Consider the following 20,556-nt stretch of genomic DNA (forward strand, 5'->3'; position numbering starts at 1 on the left):
CCATGTGGAAACATAAGGCATTATCATCATAAAAAATATATTATCTAGTGTGTTAATTTAAGGAAAAGGTAGACGAGTTAGAGCAGGTGAGGTATGACCAGGTGGAGAGAGGGCACAGGTGATGGAGAGTAGGTAAGAGAAGTGAGTGCTGCTCCAATCAGTGTGCTGGAAAGCAGGACCAGGTGGCGTATGGCAGTAAGTGTAGTTCAGTCCATGGACCTGGCTCACCCAATTATTCGGGATACGGCAACAGACACACTGTATAATATTGCTTAAAAATTCACATTGATCTCGATAGCACGAGCATCAATCTTAGTAATTATAACGCTACACTGAACAACTTCAGTTACTGTCTCACGCTTTTTTTTTTTTTTTAAATAACTAGACCACTCTGACCCTATTAGGCCACTGAACTTCACAGAAGAACCCAGCTGCCTGCAATTCTGCACATGTAAGATAAACTACTGTATTCTGCACTGCCTTTATCATAAATACGACAGACAGGAAAGCCATGAACAGGGCATAGAGATGTTAACTGACCTGCCATTCTTGACTGCTCGGAAATAAAATACAGTACATAGCCCACAGACATCTAAGCTAATCCAGGTGACATTAAACCATTACACTGACACTATAAACACCGGAGAAGTGAAAAATATAAGTGAGACGCCTTTCACTGAGAGAGGGGTTGCGAATTTGTGTTGCGTTCTTTTGTTGTGCTCCCCGAAAATAATGGAACTGAGTTCAAAGGAACCGCCTCCCAACACCCAGGATTAAATTATCATAAAGACAGCAGTGTCTGAGGCCGAATAATACAGTTATAAAATTCAATACCAGAACATGGGAAACAGACTAGTTACTCGAAGTATTTAATATGGCAGATATAATACCTATGTGTGATATGACTTTTCTATTGATTTATTATCAGCTGAAAAGTGCAGAGCGAAGTAGCAACGTTATCCTCTTGTGCATGGAACTTCCATTCCATTTCCTTACCCTCAAACTAATGCCAAAATGTCTTGGTTTAAATACTTTCTGTGTAACGCTGTTTGTAAGGTGATAGTTGGAAAAGGTCCGTTACCAGCTTATTACTGGATTACCTGCAAAAGGCTTTATTGTGGGAACTATTGAACTCTTAACATTACTTCTCGTCCCTTGCCAAAGACTACAGTAATTTAAACTTTACTTAATTTTCAACTTTTACTCCACTAGGGCGGCAGTTTCTGTCTTTTGTGAATGACCTGAGCTCTTCACTAATAGTTTGGTCTTTAATTCCATTCTACGTGGTTCCCGTGCTTTTCTTCCAAATCTCCCAGCTGTCTGATGTACCCATGTGGGATATGAATGTCTGTTCCGATGACGGAATTCTTGCCTTCTCTCGCTTTAAACACAAGCACCTGTATGGCGTACAGTACTAATGATGGACCCTTTTGTTTTCCTCAAGAACTGTGCTTCCTTGCAGACACTTTTTTCTTTGGATAAATACTTTCGATAAACACATTCATACAAAATTGAGCCTCTCCCGTTTCTGATAGATTGCGCTCATTCATCCAGTCTCGATGAAGAATAACCGTTTCCACACCAAGACTGTTCTCCGATTGGTGTTAGATCTTTTATTACCAAGTATTTTGTGCCTGTCCTGACCAGGATAAGCGCCTTCCTTCACTTAATCCCTTTAGTGCTAGGATGCACCCTGAAATCAATATGATTCCGTTGGCGGGGCTCCAGTGGCATATTTTTATAAGGTATTTCTTTCAGATTCATGGCCATGGGATTATCTGAAACATTTGCTTTGGAAGATATCTAAAATTTCCAAACTACCCACATACAAAATATGTCCTTCCGTCTCTGCTGTCGTCTGATATTGCCTCTCTGATCCATCTATGGCTGATATTGTAGAATGACACTAATCTAAGGTATCAGCTGCATTGTTCTTGAGTGCTCTGTGCCCTTCAGCAGTTTGTTGTATTATTTATAATTGAGCATCTGAGCTGTACATTTAATTGTATGCGCTCATTTGTTGAGGACTCCACTATTGACATTAAATCCCAGTTTTCACAGCAAAGTACCTACCATACCTTCCTTTTAGGTATGCCTAATCTTTGAGTCAAAAGAAATAAATGTTCTTACTGCCTCAAAAGCTTACAGCGCGAAGGTGTAAGCAAGTTCTTGATTGTTCACGGTGAAAGTGCAGTGTGTCGGGGAGAGCATATGGAGACTGTCAGGCGTGAGAGGGCTGATCTTGCTGGTGAGTCTCTCGAGTGTGTGGAAGAGTTGTTATTTGGGAGACATGTTAAATGGTGGAGGTGGGGCTGGAGATTGCTCTGTGTCTAGAGTAAGGAGTGGTTGGAAAAAGTTCAGGAAGCTGTTGCCTCTCCTAACATTACGAGGGCACTCCCACCGTGCTAAAGGATCTTTGTATGCAGCATGTGTTAGGAGTGCAATGCTGTATGGTGGTGAGACCTGGGCAGTAAAGAAAGAGGATGTTCGCAGAAATGACAATGATTAGGTGCATGTGAAATGTGTCCTTGAGTGCAAGGCCAGGGGGGGGGGGGAGGCTTGGTTTACGATGAAAGAGTCAAAAGGTAGGATGGGACTGGAGAGTATTGGTGTTGTGGTGAGGAGGGGTAGATTGAGATGGTTTGGACATGTGGAGAAGATGGGGGATGACAGTTGAGTGCAGAAAGTGAGAAGTCTTAATGTTAGGGGTAACCTGCGAGAGGTAGATTGAAAAAGACCTGGGATGAGGTCACTGATCGTAACCTCAGGGATAAGCTACTGAATAGGGAGGCTGTTAGAGATCGAGCAGCATGCAGAGCCGCCATTAGGCGACGAAGGCCGACGAATGCAAGCATGTTGGAGCCTTTAGAAAAACAAAAACGAAACAAGACACCGTTTATTCCACTGCTTTCTAACAGTGAAGATATATAGCATTTCAACATACACGGATCAAAAGATGCTAATTAGTGTTTATTGCTGCCAGTTCATTGCTGTATTGATTATTTAAAATGTTTCCTCCTACATTTTTCTGCTTGCAAAGTCTTTGATCAAGTCCTCAAAACCAATCTACGGTAACAAATCTGCTTCTATACTTAGCAGAGACAAGGCATCCAGCATGTCTTGGTGGATAGTTGCTCTGTTGGGATTTTTTTATATGCCCGAGTTCAGAAAATGAACGTTTATCTGTGCAATCTGTGACCATTACTGTTAAAAACATACGCAAGGTAATGTCTGCATTTGGAAACGCACATTAATGTTTGTCTTCTGAAATAATTCCATGAAGTTCAGCATGACTGAATCTGTTTTTAACAGTTTGTGTTGCACTGAACTTATAGAGCACACATGAGTGAAAATGTTGAAGCTCATCATACAGATTAGTGTCCAATTTACTTTTGAGAACACTGAGAGCACGTTTTAGTTTCAGTAGATGAAGTTACATTCTTTGGTACATCACTTAGAAAAGAGAATTGTCAGCCATTTCTTTGTACATCATTTCTCTTCATCTCATCTGGCTTTCAACTGTGTAAAAGGTGGTGATGTGAAATTTATCTCTGGCATTCAGATCAACTTCTGGTGCATCTCCCTCATTAAGTACCTTGTCTCTGATATGCTTGCGGTATGATAGCTAAGGGAGAAAGTTTGTGGTGTTCCTCTTTCCCTGATGTCCTAAGCATGAGCTTATATTGCTTAATCGTTCATCCTGGGCTGACTCTTGCCACCTCTAAACGACTTTATTCATCGAATGAGATACGTTCGAACCCAGTAAGTTAAATATAATCTTCACTCGTTCGATGCGGAAAGCATTTTTCAAGTGATTATATTGATACAGAAGTATATATATACAGTATATACTGTGTATATATATATATATATATATATATATATATATATATATACATCCATCCATCATCCAATCCTACATTGCCCCATGAGGAGCGTAGGAGCCCGAGGCTACGTAGTTGGCCCCGACATTTAAGATGAGAGTGACCAGCCTCACTCATCCCTGAGTGACATTACTTGAGTAATCAACCCCAACCACCCCATTGATATAAACCTTCACCGGCTGAATCCGACTGGAGCACAACAATTACCCATTAAACCACCAGGCGCCAAAATTTGGTTATATGGTTACCACCCAGCGTAGTGAATGGTTTCATGGTGTACAGGAAATCATTTGGCTTGTCACTCAGTGTAGAGTCACCCACAGGCAGAAGGAAGAGGAAAGAATGAAGGAAGGAAAGACAGAAGAGTGAGTGTAAAGTCAACCGTAGGCAGAAGGACGAGGAAAGAATGAAGGAAAGAAAGACAGAAGAGGATGGAAGGAGAGAAGGATGTAGGAGAGGAAAGGGCAGACACCCGAGAGCAGCACTATATCGAGTGAGTGCATGGTGAGCGCCCCCACCTCCCACTGTATATATATATATATATATATATATATATATATATATCTATCTATATATATATATATATATTAATAATCACCGGACTCAAGTGGTTATAAAACAAAAGGTACGTACTGCATATAACGTGGGTTAGTACGAGTGCTTCCAGATCGAACATGGCCGTGACTCCCTTCTCTGTCACCACACCACCCCTCCCACCTCACAGCTTCTTATTTATTATGATTTTATACCCATACCTTACCACCACCATACGATTTTTCTTTGTGGGGGAGGACTTCTCGTAATGTTGGGGTTACATATATGCTTAATTAACTCTTTAAATTTTCATATCGAATTCCGTATTTTATTCTCTCTACGCTTGAACGATTTTCTGTTCAATACATATAAGAATTCTGGTAGTGAAGAGGTTAATGAGAGGTAAATCTAACCCCATTGGTTCAAAAAGACTCTCTTAAACTAAAGTCGACCAAAGGCAACAGGAATTAAAGATAAAAATGTCATTGAACTGAAGAGATTAACACCTTCATTACTCGAGCTGCTTCCTAATTTACATAATAATTCTCTGGCGGTAGCAAAAATTAAATGTAAAATTTGTCATTGGACTGGCGGGGTTAAAGTTATTTCCTCTCCCAAATTTCAGTCACTTTAGTAATTTTATATGCCCCATCAAGAGAATTAGCCGTATTCGTAACAACAGAGGTAACATTAACGTTGTAACAATTCGCTTTACAAGTCTACAGCAACACTATGATAATATAAGTTTTAAGCAGAAGAGTATGGATAAATTACATATGAGGACATACTTATGGACACCGTACTCCTTCCATCAGTCATGCATTATGATCATCGTCGTCGTCATCGTCGTTGTCGAATTCATCTTTACGAATTAACAGAGTAGACTGGATGAAGAAACAATAAACAAGAAAGATCATCAGGAAAGATCAACACGATGTCTGAATGGGACCCTCATTCATTTACTGATTAGTCATGCTCTATAATCTCTATTCTCCACCCCACAGGTGAACAGATCAGTGATAAATGTGCTTCATAAAATTCAATTCGCTCTCGCAGCGCCTGTGTGATAGAAAGCATTTCATCGGCTGCGACATAAATCATGGGTGCAAACTTTGTTATATAAATCCCATATTTCATCAACACATTTTTGGCCTTCGTCAGTCCATTTGTTCAAAGTGCATTCATACCACACTTTCCCTCACATATCCTTACCATATCCAGCCATCTTCACCACTCTGCTTATAGCCATTTCTCTACGTAATTGTAATATCTGGATTCAGTCTCTTCTACCCTTTGACAAATAAGATTCATTACCTCACATTTGTCACGAATCTTTATATTTCTTCAGTTATCCGACGGACGCAACTCACATCTAAGCCTTTACATTCCCATTCACACTGCTGTCATTTTTTACGCTCTAAATTCATAGTAAGTTTAGGTGTTCTGCCTATATATATTTCGTCTGACACTAACACACCTTAAGCCAGCAATCATAAGCCCTTGAACTCAGACCTCTATTGCGTATCAAGGCTTTCATAACACCCTCTCTTTCTCTCTCTCTCTCTCTCTCTCTCTCTCTCTCTCACTCTCTCTCTCTCTCTCTCTCTCTCTCTCTCTCTCTCTCTCTGCTCTTTACCCGCTTTATACATTTACCTCTTTATCCTACCCAAGTACAACGAGACATTTGGCAGCATTATCAAAACTGTGTAAGCGATGGTGCCGGCAATCCTTGAAGTTATGACGATCAATTTTAAAACACCTTTGACGTAAGGATAATCATAAAACTCCATTATACTTTACTTAATGGAAAATAAGAATGCATTGAAATGGTTGACTTTCTTTTGTTTTCCGTCATGTGTTTAAACAACGATGTACAAAAATAATATTTTTCTTCCTTTTCGCAATACCAGGTTTACTTTAATTGGCTCTTAAAATGTTCCACGGATTCGTCTGTCTGCATTCAGCAACACATCATATTGTGACTCAGCCTTATCTACTTTAAAGTGTTCTTAATTTTTTTGAACAGTGACACATACAAATATTCACAAACCTCTGAACTAGAGGTCCCCCAAGAGGGGAATCACACCAACCGCAAGCCGTTAAATATCTAGCGCGGGTCGGAATATGACCTTAACCTTGACCTACTTTCACCAATTTCGATCTCCTAGGAGATTTCTATCCCTGCTACAGACCTGTAAAATTTTGTGATGATACCTTGAGAGGTTGCGAAGTTTCATGCTAAGAGACATACAGACACACAGGCAGACATACAAACTCGTAGGGGACTATCATCCCTACTACACACCTGTAAAACTTTGTGATGATATCTTAACCGCTGCAAATATATCGTGGTAGCAGACACACAGACCTTGACCTACTTTCACCGATTTCGAACTCGTGATCGATTGTTTTCCCTACAACACACCTGTAAAATTTTGTGATGATATCTTGAGCGGTTGCGAAATTATCGTGCTAACAGACACACAGACACACACACAGACAGACAAATTGAAAACGATACCAGCTTCACTATCGCGGCTGGTAATCAGTCTACAGTCCTTCTGTCCACTATTATCAAGCAACAGACATTAAATACACACATCAGATTTGAAGCATTCCTTCTTTCAGCATTCACACCAGCAGCTCCACAACACTTCCCGTGATCTCTCTCATCAGTACACCCGCACACTTGTACGAGTATATAAGGAACAATCAAGAGGACAAAACATACACACACACACACACACACACACACACACACACACACACACACACACACACACACACACACACACACACACACACACACACACACACACACACACACACACACACACACACACACACACACACACACACACACACACACACACACACACACACACTCTGCCTTGTTCATGCCATCACTACTAATGGACACTCACTCAAACATTTAGAAGTACCAAGGAACTGCGGCCAAAGTCAGATTCACTACATGCGGCAGTTCTGCACTAAACATCTGTATGCAGTTTCCAAAGAAGTCTCTGTTCATTATGTCATGCAGTCCTCTCAAGGTTTCCTCACTACATTCTTTACTTCAAATATTTGATAACACATCCCAAAACTGTCCTGAAATTACCTTGATCAGTGTTCACTCTTCAGTCAAGAATTCACTTTACCTGATCTGTTATAATTCTTTCATATACCTCTTGATCAACACTCAACGCTTAGTCCATGATGGTTTATGTACTTACTTCGGTTTTCTTTATTTTTGCACCCTGGCACAGCACCTTTCTTCCAGTGAGTATATCATCATCACTTGCTGCCTTCCTGTCTTTCGGCCTTTCACTTCTAGCATTTTATCTGCCAGTGATACATTTTCTGGTACCAGATTTTTTCACAGTACGCCACTAGGCTTAGTCAGGTTACCACAGTATATTCTATTTCTGTCATTCCCACTCATCATATTGTTACCCCTGACTTCTCTTCCATTTGTAAGGAATCATCCACTGTCACTGCATTTTTGTCCACTTTCCTCACCTTCATTTATAATTTTTGCAGCTTTCCGAAGAGCATTTCTGTTTTAAGTAAATTTTCTGTTAAATTTTATCATGCAGTCTCCACTTACCTTTCGCCTTTATCGAAAGCAATTTCTTTACATACCTCTTACTCTGAACTGGATTGCTGGTCTGTATTCAGACAATGAGTGTGCTGTTAAGTGTGGAGGAGGAACATTCGACTTCTTCGTAATAAGTCCTAGAGTAAGAAAGGGATGTGTCCTTCTCCCACACTCTTCGACGCATGCATGGATTGGGCCCTCGGCCAGACTGAGTCGAAGTTGCTGTGGAGTATCAGTTAGCAACTTTTGGGTTACTGACTTTGACTTTGCTGACGATGCAGTTATTCTAGAAGAGTCTCTGGAGATTCTACTGAGTGGCCCTCGAGAACTTTCATGAGAATGGTAAGCCATGATTAAAGGTCTCTTGGGCCAAGAGCAAGGTCCAAGCACTTGGTGGATTGTTGGATGAAACATTTCAGTCTGTCCAAGTATGTAGTGAGAATGTAGAAGTCTTGAAAAGATTCACTTATCTTAGAAGTGTGGTAGGTACATGTAATAACGGTAAGTCAGATGATAAGATTTCCTTTCACATCGGTCTAGCCTGCAGGATAATAATTTCACTCTACTCTGGTCTGTGGCGTTGCCGTTATTTGTGCAGAAAGATGAAAATAAATATCTCCAAGGCACTGCTGCTCCGTGTCTTACTCTATGGCTGTGAGATAAGGACACGAAACAGATGCTTGAAGTGGTAAATGGTCTCCTTTGTACTAGTGCTTTTGCAGGATCATGGGATATCGCTGGTGCGACAGCGTATGTAACGAGCGACTGGTCCTTGAGACTGAGTCGATGCTTATTACCCACATGGTACGTCTGCACCAACTCCAGTTATATGGGCACGTGGCCCGTTTTCCTAATGATGACCCTGCCCACAGGGTGATGTCTGAGAGAGTTAACCTTGGTGGAGGACACCAAAGGAACTCCTGGCTGGAGCAGGTTGATCATTAATGTCCAGTGATACTTATAGAGGGAAGAGTTGCTGCCTAGAGTTTGCACGAAGGGATCCCTTGTGGGTTGAATGAGAGGAATGGGGCTATGAGCACCACGGCGTTTGTTCCTCCCCCCCCCCATGATAAGGATGATATTCATCAACATCACTCTTTCATTCTTTTTCTTTCACTGCGTTTTCATCTTACATTACCGACCCTTGCAAAGACACATACATTTCGTATTCCTAATGAAATGTTTACTAGGCATTCCAAAAAATTTCTAAATCCCCTTTCTTGTCCACCAGGTCTTTGGTCCAGTCTAATTCATTATTCTTTTTTGCATAGTTCATATGTACGTCTTTGTTTTCCAGTGCTTATTCATTTACTCAGAGTGCATCTCCCGCTGTATTACTTCAATTTTTCTTTCGGTAACACGCGGTATACTACAGGCATTTTATAACATAGTCCTCCTATTCGTCGTCTCATCTTCGTTTCATGTGAGGTCATCAGATGATACCTTCCTTCCCTAAAAACCTCTAATACCTCTAACCGCCAGTACAGCCACACGATCTAACCCAGTTTTCGTGCGAGCGGAGCAGAAACTTAACCCAGATCCGAGGTTTATGCGGCGCTCTGGGGAGTACAAAGACAGCGGAAGGAAGGTTGGATAATCAAACCAGGAACCGTATGACATTTTATTACTCATTTTGGCTACGCCCATTTGTCTCATCGCCCACGGCAGCTGGTGGCACATCTTACTTATATCTTTATGCTCCTACAAGTGATTTTGTACACATTGCGAGCAGTGGGGTTCATATTTATTTCCGTCGTTAACAATTCACCATTAGCCATTTTTTTTTTTTTCTAAACTGTAGTACGATCAATACGATTGTCATATCTTCCCATGTTTGTACCGTCGCTCGGCATCTTTCAACTCTTCATCCATGCTGATGCCTTAAACCCTTTGAAATGAGAAATAACTGACTTACTGGATAAAATATACAAAAATATAATTTCCTTTATCATCACCCTCATTACATCTACCACTCATGAAAGCGGGAAGGGAGAGAGGTTTGAATGGAAAATTCTGCACATTTTTACCGAACATAAGCCATTGATCAAGCCGGTTTAGGGTAGGCTAAAAGCAAAGTAGGTAAGTAATGAATTGTACTAGATAAGCTGTACAACATGGAAAAAATCATTGACAAGGTTGATTACTTTAAGCAAACGAAATTGTGGAATGAACTATTACTGTAATACTTATGTACCACAAGTAGTCTTCAGATGCATTTTACCAAACAGGACATATATATATATATATATATATATATATATATATATATATATATATATATATATATATATATATATATATATATATATATATATATATATATATATATATATATATATATATAATTTGTGGTAGGTGGGGGCGCTCACCATCTACTCACTCGATGTACAGTAGTGCTGCTCTCGGGTGTCTGCCCTTTCCTCTCCATCCCTCTTTCCTTCCATTCTCTTCTGTCTTATTCCTTCATTCTTTCCATGTCCTTCTGCCTACGGGTGACTTTACACTCCCTCTTCTGTCATTCTTTCCTTCATTCTTTCCACTTCCTTCAGCCTGTGGGTGACTCTACACTGAGTGACAAGCCAAATGGTTTCCTGTACACCAGGAAACCATTTACTACGCTGGGTGGTAACCATATAACCAAATTTTGGCGCCTGGTGGTTTAGTGGGTAATTATTGCCCTCCAATCGGATTTAGCCGGTGAAGGTTTGTATCCAAGAGATGGTTGGGGTTGATTGCTCATGTAATGCCACTCAGGGATGAGTGAGGCTGGTCACTCATCTTAAATGTTGGGACCAACTGCCTAGCCCCGGGCTCCTACGCTCCTCACTGGGCAATGTAGGATTGGATGATGGATATATATATATATATATATATATATATATATATATATATATATATATATATATATATATATATATATATATATATATATATATATGTGTGTGTGTGTGTGTATAGATATAGATGGACAGATAGATATTTATAGATATAGATAGACATACATATATACATACATATAGGTAGAAAGCAGATAGATACATAGATACACACAGGCGTCCCATATGTAACCCTCCACCTTCACTCCGCCGGGCGATATTGTGTGTTGTCCAGAAGGCTCAGTGAGTGTTTGCAGTATCTACCCTGCATCATATAGTCATTTCAAACTCCCATTGCCACACACACACACACACACACACACACACACACACACACACACACACACACACACACATATCTATATCTGTATCTACCTATCTATATCCATATCTAAGTATGTATGTATCTATCTATCTATATCTATCTGTCTATCTATATATCATCCGGACCTCCCTTGCCACCCTAGGGATGGTTTAACTTAAGTGGTACGACGACCCTGACAATGGAAAGAATGAAGTGGTGGCACAAATAGAGATGAAGTTCTTATTCCTGTAAATAATTCATGTGGTGATGTCTTGCATTTCAGAGCCTCCGCCCGGGTTGGTGTGGGGCGGTGCAGGGGCGGGGAGGGGTGAGCAGGAGGAGCAGGAGAGTAATGTGCTGAGGACCAGACTCAGTGTGGTGGCATCCCGCTCCACCCACTACTCCACAACCACATGCTCCACCACTGCACCACCATCCTCCAACACATGTGCTTCCCCAGGCTCCTGTTCCAACGCCATCACACCAACTCTCACCCACACTGTCTCCGTCACACTCAGGGTCAATCGTGAGTACTGGCATTCATATTCACTGCGTAGGAGTTAATATTAGTTAAAAAGAAGTACATTTCTAAGCGTAAGAACAAAGTATATACTACTGCGTAACAAATCACATGTTACAGTAAAATTCTGGGGATCCTCAAACCCACGTGCATAGGAGATATTTGCCCTGTAGGTCCCTGTTAGAATGTAATACCTAGATGGACATCAATAAAATTACCGAGCAACATTTCCATACATTATTTTCTTAACTATTAAACTGCCTTAACACTTTTTACTGCAACAGTCACGCTGAATCTTGTTACCCCGATGGTTCTGAGTATCCAGTCTAGAAAAAAATCGTATTGTAGGGGTTAATGATAATTACATTATATCATGATCGATGACAAACATTTAAGGAGGACATAAACTCACAGCAAAAAAAAAAAAAAAAAAAAAAAAAAGAGATGCCTTCCTTGCAAAGACTTTTAAGATCCTTGTGCTGTCAGTAAGCATTAATCTTCTTTTCTTCTTCTTCGTTTATGGTGATACATGCCAGTGGATGTGTAAGTAAGAGTCTAACCCTTCACAAACGTCTCTTTTCTTACCTTACTTTGCTTCGTGGGAGGTGGCGGGATCCAGCATTTGCTAAGAGATAGGTTCTAAACTTTATCTTTTTATTACCCATAGACGACAGTCATAACTTTAATAGTTATACCTGTAAATATCTGTGTATTTGTATCTATTTCTATCTGTCTCTGTCTATCTATCTGTGTATCTATCTATCTGTAATACATGATTGTGTGTGTGTGTGTGTGTGTGTGTGTGTGTGTGTGTGTGTGTGTGTGTGTGTGTGTGTGTGTGTGTGTGTGTGTGTGCGCGCGCGCGCGTTACAACATATTTTACAAACATATACTATAAAGATTCACCAGTAGTGATAATTCGCAGTTAATGATAAGGAATTCTCAAGCTGTTAACATTATTGCTGTTCTTTATTTAGTTTTTATTATTTGCATACTTATTGCAGGAGAGAAACAAAATGTTACAGATTAAAAAAAAAAAAAGTTGTGTCCGGATTCCGTCGACCCTGATTTGGATCTGCCACTATGTTTAAGTGCCACTGGATATATCAGGCAGTAGGCATGAATCTGAACCTTCTACTACTTCTTTTTTTTTCATCTTCTTCCTCCTCCTCCTCCTTCTCATTATCATCATCATCATCATCATCATCATCATCATTTTCTTCTTCTTCTTCTTCTTCTTCTCTTCCTTATCTTCTTTTTTACTTCTTCGTCTTCTTTCTTGATATATGAGACAGTGAGCAAAAAATATATGCTGTTATTCTTAGTAGGCTTAATCATTCATTTTCAGTGGACTTAAATGTAAACTTTCTTCCTTAATCGGTATATAGGTAAATCATCTGGAGTGGACATAATAGTAAACCTTTGTCTTCAGTAGGCATAATGTAAACCTTCTTCCTCACGAGGTATAAATGTAATCATTCTTCCTCAGTACGTGTAAATGTAAACTTCCTTTTCAGTAGGCATAAATGTAAACCTTGCTCTTCAGAGTATATGCGTGAATGTAAAGTTTCATCCTTAGAAGGCATAACTCTAAACATTCTTCTTTAGTGGGAATAACTTTAAAGCTTCATATCCCTTGAATGTAGTGATGTTGCGTACCAATGGAAGTGAACCTCAGTGAGCATATTATAAACCATCTCCCTCAGCAGCCGTAAAATCATCTGAACCTTCCTCTTGAGCAAACATAAAATACTCTACATCTTTTTCCTCAGCAGGCATAAATACTCTAAATCTTCTTCATCAGGCATAATAGACCTTAAACCTTCCTCCTCAGCAGCTGTAAATTACTCTAAATCTTCCTCCCGAGCAGCCATAAAATACTCTAGATCTTCCTCTTCAGCAGGCATAAATAGTCTAAATCTTTTCCCTGAACAGGCATAAATACTCCAAATCTTCTTCCTCAGCAGCCAAAAAATACTCTAAATGTTCTTCCTCAGGAGGAACAAAAAACAAATAAATAAATAAACCTTTCTCTTCAGGAAACTTAAAATAATCTAATCCTACTTCACCAGACATAAAATAATCTATTTTTTCTTCTTCAACAGACATAAATTAAACTAAACTTTCTTCTTCAGCTGGCATAAGAAATCTAATCCTTCTCCTTCAACAAGCATTACATAATCAAAACCAACTTCCTTGCCTCGTATTGAATTATTCCGATGATACAGGCCAATGCTGTCGGTGGACATTGGAGTTATCAGGCAGAAAGCTATCTCTTCAAATCACGTTATAATTATGGTTGTGTTGTGTACCAGACAGTAAGCATTCCGCTAAACACTTTGATTTCTCGTTTATAATAATGTTTTGCGGGAATCAGCATGTGTAAGTCTAACCTGTCTTCTTGCTCTCCCTCTGTGGTTGTGTTGTGTGGTGGCAGTGCCGCCTGTGGAGGTGCGAGTGGAGTCTGCTGGTCCCTGGGTGAGCGGTGGCCAGGCAGCCACCTTCACCTGCCGGGTGTGGGGGTCGTGGCCGGAGCCGGTCATACAATGGTGGCTAGGAGGACGGCAACTCACACCATCAACTACACCGGTCAGTACCAGTCACTGCCTTTACTGTGTTGGCCACAAGACGTCTTTATGTAATTAATTTGTTGCAACCATAACTGTGATTATTTATTCTGGATAGCGAAAGTAATCGAGAAAATGGATCATTGATGTGAAGGACATAACATATTATGCTGCATATCCTGTGCCTCAGGCAGCTAGATGCTTTTCACATGACAGGAATATCTAATAGTGCAGGGAAGTATTTTGATAAGTCTCATATAGTGCCAAAAAGTGCCATCCACATCAGTGAACATCCTGTATTACCTTAGATTCAACAACGTTTAATCGGGGTTACGATACTCTGGCCGCTTTACGTATACCCAACTTAAAACTATATCTCTTTATTTTGAATACTGAGCTGTAACAGGAGATTGAAATATGGTGCCAGTCACGAAAAAATTTAATGTGAGGGACTGAGGCATAGTACTGTGCTTCTGTGCTATTCAGGTTCGAGATATATGCAAATCTTTACGAGCATCCATGTCATGTTAAGGTGGATGAGTATAGTGATCGTACTGCAACAAATTATTTTGAATTATTTATGTTCTCGATATAAGTTATATTTTTTGACGACTGATATCAAGTATCCCTGCAATGCATTTCCTTTTGTATGTACAATATAAATCATAGGACGAACTATTCTCGTGTCTGTTATATAATAATTCTATAATATTTTTTCAGATGATTGCCAGCGATAGGAAACTAGTTATTTATTCCGATTGTCCGGGGCCTTTTACGACATCAAGCTATTAAGCTGTGTGTTATGCACGCATACATGTGTGTGTGTGTGTGTGTGTGTGTGTGTGTGTGTACGCGTTCACTCTCACGTCCATGCGACAATGCATTTACTGTCAGTATGTGAGTGTTTTCGCGTCCGCGCGCGTGCGATCATGCATATTGTGTGCGTGTGTGCACACGCATCTTATGCGCAGTGTAACTTTGAAAAATAAACCGTTGTGTGTCTAGTGAAATATGCTTGTACCTGAATGATATGAAATACGCTACCATGGCATTCAAATTATCGCACAGTAAGGCAGAGCAACGCTTAGAGAACTGGCCCCCAGGTCGAGTTAATAAGAGTCATACTTTTGCTTCCTGTTTCATTTTGTCTATTTAATATTCATGGCATTTCCACCAAATATGCCATGATCAAAGCTGATTATCGATGGACAGAGAAATATACAAAGTCTCACAGCTGGGGAATATTACCCATTATAGGAGAGTGACAGGAAGTTGAGATGTGCTACGTGAACTTTTAATTCTGGCTTCATCATCATCATCATCATTTACACATGCAACTCTACAATTTTAAGGCAAATGCAGTGAAGGATCTCCCTGAGAAATGTAACGACCGGAGTCAGGGGTCCATAGAACGATAAACCTATCCTAAATTCTTGAAACAGCAAGAACAAACTTTAAAAGATATTATCTCACTAAAAGACTGAACTAACTGGATACGATGACGCCATTTATTTTACTGTAATTCTTCCCATATACGTTTAAGCAGATTGGGAGAGAAGTTCAATATCCTTTTAAACTTATTCTTGCCACCGACAGACGATATTTTCAGCTTAAGAGACGCCTTCTACGAATGGGATTAATTTGACGTGTGTTATATTGTGTCATATTTTTTGACTACAGAAAAGCTCTCAGGTCGGAATGGGTTACAGACTAGCTCAGCATATCCCACTCAGCGGTATATTACATTATACTGATTGCCTTCAGACGATTTCATTCTAGTACATGAAAATCCCCAGGTCTGAATGGATATATTAATAAGTAAGGTGTCGGTTGTATTTTCCTCAGCCAATCGTAAATGCTCTGAAATTATCATATTCCATAACAACAGACACAGGATCCTGCAACTCTCCCTAGGCTGTGTAATATTATCTGGCGTAAGTTACGATAGAATATCAGAGTAGTCACGACCATATGAGGCTAAAGAGATGATAGTCGTTATTCATATTACTCACTTCTAGCTGAATACATCTCTCGCCTTAGCTGACATAAAAGACCCAACCTAAAGACGATGATCAGAAGAGAATACAAGTCCACAGAGGCATTTTACTTACCACACACACACACACACACACACACACACACACACACACACACACACACACACACACACACACACATAGGAGCACTAATTTGCCGCACAATAAACTTCAAATGGGTATAAAACTAAACCTCAAGCCATCACGGGTGCTCATCCACTTACCCTCCTTCCCTGCGACATGAAAGGGAGAGGAAACACTGAGGAGAAGGACACAGAAGACGAAGGGAACAATGGCGGACACTTACACCCGGGGGCTGCCTCGTACCCGCACTAATGAAGAGCACAATTCAGCGGCTCGCAACTCCCAGGATAATCACGACTCTAGGATAATTAAAAGCCAAAGGTTTTATTCGCATTATCCGCAAATTTGCAAGTGCAAGGCATCGGGTGAGGGAATTTAGCCACGACAACTGTATTTTTCCCTAGGCTCATTAGGGACCATTTGTAGTCTTTGTTAGTCATTTCCCACGGAGAAGAGACGAACTGATAGGGAAACATTGTCATTAGCCGGTGATTAGCCAATCCGCCTTTCATCGTGTGTGTGTACCCACTCAGACCTCAGGCTCTGATGACAATAACATGGATGAAGAGCTTTCTGTGTAACAGTGGCATTTGCTTAGAAAAGTGTGACAACAAAGAGTCACTGCAAGCATTTGAATATATATTTGTTTCAGTTCCACTCTCTCTTCACATATTACTCCTTTCTAGGTTAATCAATGGCACGGAAATTAAAGAATTAGATCTGAATATGAACATCTAGCAACAAGCAAACAGATAGTATTTTACGTTACCTGAACTTTCCTTTCCTTATAATAGCATACCTTATACTTCACAATCCACGATACCTTCAGTGTTTTTAGTGCACAATAATAATTGAATTATTATTATTATTTTTTTTTTTATCTGCTCACTCGATAAAGACCCACTTGAAGGTGCTTCAGTGATGACTAACAAGCCAAATGGTTTCTTGTTACCTAAGAAACTATTTACCAAGTTGAATCGTAACCATGTAACCAAATGAACGTTTAGTTATCTAGTGTGTTAAGACGCTAAAACCTGATTTGGCCAAAAAAAGGTTTACATCTGATGACAGGTTTGGGTTTATGGCACAGGTAATGCCACTTGGGGAAGGGCGACTCGTCATTATTTTGTTATATGTCTGAACTAAAAAGCCTAGTTCTTGTCCCCTACGCTCTTCGTGAGGCAGTATAGTACTTGATGATAGAGAGATACACAGGTACAGGTAGATTAGGGTGACGTGAAGCAGTATTATGTGTCGCGATGCCTGGGCACACTGTTTATGAATGACTAAATGGTACACAAAGTGAGGTAAGCGTTGAAGAAGACTGTCTGAAGGCTAGCCAGTTGTGTAAAAAAAATGTTTAAAGTTTGCATTTCAAACTGTGTGGATACACGGGTGCTGTGTATCCACTCTCAGGAGGAAGACACGCAGGCAGACAGTTTAGTAAAGCAGTTTTTAGAGTAATGAGTCTATTACGGAATGACGGAACTTTTCGCAAGTGATAGACACTGAAGAGAGTAATCAGAGGGAAGATAATGAAACAAACTGCCAGATTATATTTTGTATGGACGAACTCTACTGAATAATGTGACCTCCTCCCCCCCCCCTCCTACACACATACTTACGAGAGCTGTAATCAGCACAGGTGTGAATGAAGCCATAAACAGAACCAACCACTGAACATAGTTATTGGAGGCTTGAAGTCAATGTTAACATATTCAGCCTTCCAAATGAATTAATGAGAAATAATTTAGTTTTACAAGAAAGCCCATGATATAAGAGTCATGAGAATACTGACAGAAGAATATGCACTGAGAATGCGTTGTTATGGGCAAGAGAAATTTCGTCGAGGGTTGATGTTTAGTTGGTCAGAATTCAAATTTATAACATCAGTTGTTAACTGGATTATCAGAATTTAGGTTAAATCTTCAGAACTTAGTCTTTTTTTTTTTTTTTTTTTATGTGTCCGACTCTGGGCAAAGGCGTCAGGGCATATTTCTTGGGGGTAGTGGCCTATTCCAAGGCCCAGTAGTCCTCCTACACCTCCACATGTCACCGCTTCGGCACTAACACCCACAGTCTATATAGAATACATGCTAGGGCTGTCTCATACAGGGCTGGCGTATTGGTATTAACGGGGATAATTTTACTACATGTCAGCGGGATGTTATTGATTAATTTGTGGCCACTATCTAATATATATAAAACGCATTGCTTGCTGAAACCAAAAGAACGAAGAGTGCCTTTCATGACGATTATTTCCAGACATGTGCATCGTTTGTGACAATCCACGTCGTATTTGTTTGCGAATACATTGGAAATTTTGTACTGGAAAATACTTGCGAGTAGTGTCATATTATTCAATTGGGATGTGCTATACAATAGCAGTTGGGCTTGTGTTTAATCATTTATACTGTTTATACGTACACTGCAGTGACATGTTTTTAAGTATATTCATATATTCCTGTATTTTACTTCATCAGCCTTCGTATCGTATTTCCGGTAGTATGAATGGGATTGGTGGGACTGAGAGAGAGAGAGAGAGAGAGAGAGAGAGAGAGAGAGTGTTATTAGCTCCCCCCAAGTAGACCACACCTGCATTCACTCATCAATCAAGCCTTCGAAATTCTTTTTCCCTCCTGCAGGTCAATGTATCCTCACAAAAGTACTGCATCTGAAAAATTCAGTTTTGCAACAACTGGAAAACAGAATTATTTTGCCCCTGATCAGATTAAAAACAGATGTATTCCCTGTCATATGCATCGCCATAATAGCATCCTCTATTACCCTCTGACATTTTTAGGTGTAGTCCCTATCATACGCTTCGCCATCAATGCACCTTCCATTATTTTTTCTTCTCATTTTTTTTTTTACTTCTCCAGCTTTAATTCGTCAGTCCCTAACACATTCAATTAATGGTGTCCATTGAGGGTAGCTGAGGATTTCCCTTCTGACGTTTTGTAAGTGAACTGTTGAAACTTGAGAAAGGGATATTTTGCCTGTGTTCTGAGTTCATAATGTTTTAAAAATATGTAGCCACCTTCTCACTATAACACGCCACCACCTACCTTCAGACTCAGTCACTAGTATCATTTAAACCAGCAGTCATACCGTACCGACTCTCTTTGTGTGGTCGCATCTACATTTGTTCTCCTAAAATTTTTGATCATTAAACAACCTTACCTTACATAAAGGTACACATATTCATCAGAAATTCCATTTCCAATGTTTTCATATTCATGCCATACACTATCATCCGCACAATAATTTATACTTAAGCACATCTTCATACAAGTCTTCGTAAAGCTTCTTTTCGTTTCCCATTCATTACCAAGGCTTACTGGCACGAACACTTTTTCCTGAGCCACTAATCAATCCTCGTTCACACATCTGTTTCTTTTGTCTCAATGCAGTAGCATACCTAAGTTTTCCAGGTACTAACACAGCACATTTCGAGTCATCTTCACTGTCAACAACCATCATTTTACACTTACATACCTTCGGTTTCAGAAACACTATCAAAATTATGAGCTATTTGGAAAAATCACATTTACAGCCAGCAGGTGAGCAGTATCAGTGTTCTTTCCTGGCAAGGTGAATGGTGTGCAGTTGGCATATCGATTTACTCAGTACAAGTAGAGGACTTCAGTGTACTGAATTGATCGCTTTCCTTCAGCCTCCTGCACATCGCCAGGGTTGTACAAAACTAAATGTTAATTATTCCAACTTTCACCATCGTTCATTATCATCAACTCCGTTTCCCTATTTATTGAACATAAAGTCGTACCCTATACTGCAGATTCCTCAGTCACCAATACCCATATCCAAAGCACAAGGCTGGGACGAGTCACTTGTCCATTAACAAAATGTAGCATTCCTCAACCCTGCAGATCAATTGTTCTTCCGGTCCCATAAACACGGCTTGAGCGTGTATGTTAAAGCTGCCTGCCCATGCTAGGCGTTTGCAAGCCAACCGGTACAGTTCCGGAATTAATTCATCTACGGTGACATAAGATTATTCTTATCACTCCAACACTCACGCCAAACTATTCATGTATATTTCCCATAACGTTAAACACTACCATAATGAGCAAATTTCTGTAATATTATGCAACATTCCATCACCATTCATATTAAAAAGTAACATTTTCCT

General features: G+C 40.0%; 1 pseudogene; it reads left to right on the forward strand.

Moving 5' to 3' along the window:
- The window catches only part of LOC145406403 (hemicentin-2-like), a 664,782-nt pseudogene that overhangs the window by 317,257 nt on the left and 326,969 nt on the right, over positions 1 to 20,556 (forward strand).

Source organism: Coenobita brevimanus, chromosome 70 (genome assembly GCF_032717465.1).
Source record: "Coenobita brevimanus isolate Jiangsu-jjx chromosome 70, ASM3271746v2, whole genome shotgun sequence".
Lineage (NCBI taxonomy): Eukaryota > Metazoa > Arthropoda > Malacostraca > Decapoda > Coenobitidae > Coenobita > Coenobita brevimanus.